Source organism: Arachis duranensis, chromosome 4 (assembly GCF_000817695.3).
Source record: "Arachis duranensis cultivar V14167 chromosome 4, aradu.V14167.gnm2.J7QH, whole genome shotgun sequence".
Taxonomy (NCBI): Eukaryota; Viridiplantae; Streptophyta; class Magnoliopsida; order Fabales; family Fabaceae; genus Arachis; species Arachis duranensis.
Genome location: NC_029775.3, coordinates 77153657 through 77155015, shown reverse-complemented (window position 1 = coordinate 77155015; position 1359 = coordinate 77153657).

Here is a 1359-nt window from a genome sequence, read left to right as displayed (position 1 = left end):
GATGATGGTGATGCCCTACATACAGCTTGCCATGGAAAGGAGTAAGAAGGATTGAGTTGAAGCAGTAGGAAAGCAGGCGTCCGTGAGCCATGCAGTATCTCCATATGCTTATCTGAAATTCCCACCAATGAATCTACATAAGTATTTCTATCCTTTTTTATTTTATTTATCTTTTATTTATCTAATCCAATTACATTTGACCCTATGAATCCACTTAACTGAGATTTACAAGGTGACCATAGCTTGCTTCATACCAACAATCTCTGTGGGATCGACCCTTACTCACGTAAGGTATTACTTGGATGACACAGTACACTTGCTGGTTAAGTTGAACGGAGTTGTGTCCACACATAGTAGAAAAAGCAATGAATTTTACAAAATACAATAACAAAGGAATCACAATTTCGTCCACCAAGTTTTTGGCGCCGTTGCCGGGGATTGTTCGAGTATGGACAACTGACGGTTCATCTTGTTGCTCAGATTAGGTAATTTTCTTTTCAAAAATCTTTTTCAAAATTTCCTTTTCTTTTTTGTTTTTCCAAAAATATTTTCGAAAAAAAATTAATGAAAATCCAAAAAAATCATAAAATCATAAAAATAAAAAAATATATTTTGTGTTTCTTGTTTGAGTCTTGAGTCAATTTTTAAGTTTGGTGTCAATTGCATGTTTTAAAAATTTTACTTGCATTTTTCGAAAATTTCATGCATTCATAGTGTTCTTCATGATCTTCAAGTTATTCTTGACAAGTCTTCTTGTTTGATCTTGATGATTTCTTGTTTTGTGTTATTTGTTGTTTTTCATATGCATTTTTCGTTTGTTAGAGTCCATGCATTAAAGATTTCTAAGTTTGATGTCTTGCATGTTTTCTTTGCATCAAAAATTTTTCAAAATTATGTTCTTGATGTTCATCATGATCTTCAAAGTGTTCTTGGTATTCATCTTGACATTCATAGTGTTCTTGCATGCATCATGAGTTTTGATTCATAATTTTCATGTTGTGAGTCATTTTTGTTGTTTTTCTCTCTCATCATTAAAAAGTCAAAAAAAAACAAAAATATATCTTTTCCTTATTTCCCTCCAAATTTTCGAAATTTTGGGTTGACTTGGTCAAAAAATTTTTAAAATTAGTTGTTTCTCACAAGTCAAGTCAAATTTTCAATTTTAAAAAATCTTATCTTTTTAAAATCTTTTTCAAAAATCATATCTTTTCAATTTTATCTTTGTTTTTCGAAAATTTTCAAAAATCTTTTTTAAATTATTTTCAAAATCTTTTTCTCATCTTTATATCAAATTTTCGAAAATTAGCTAACAATTAATGTGATTGATTCAAAAATTTGAAGTTTGTTACTTGCTTGTTA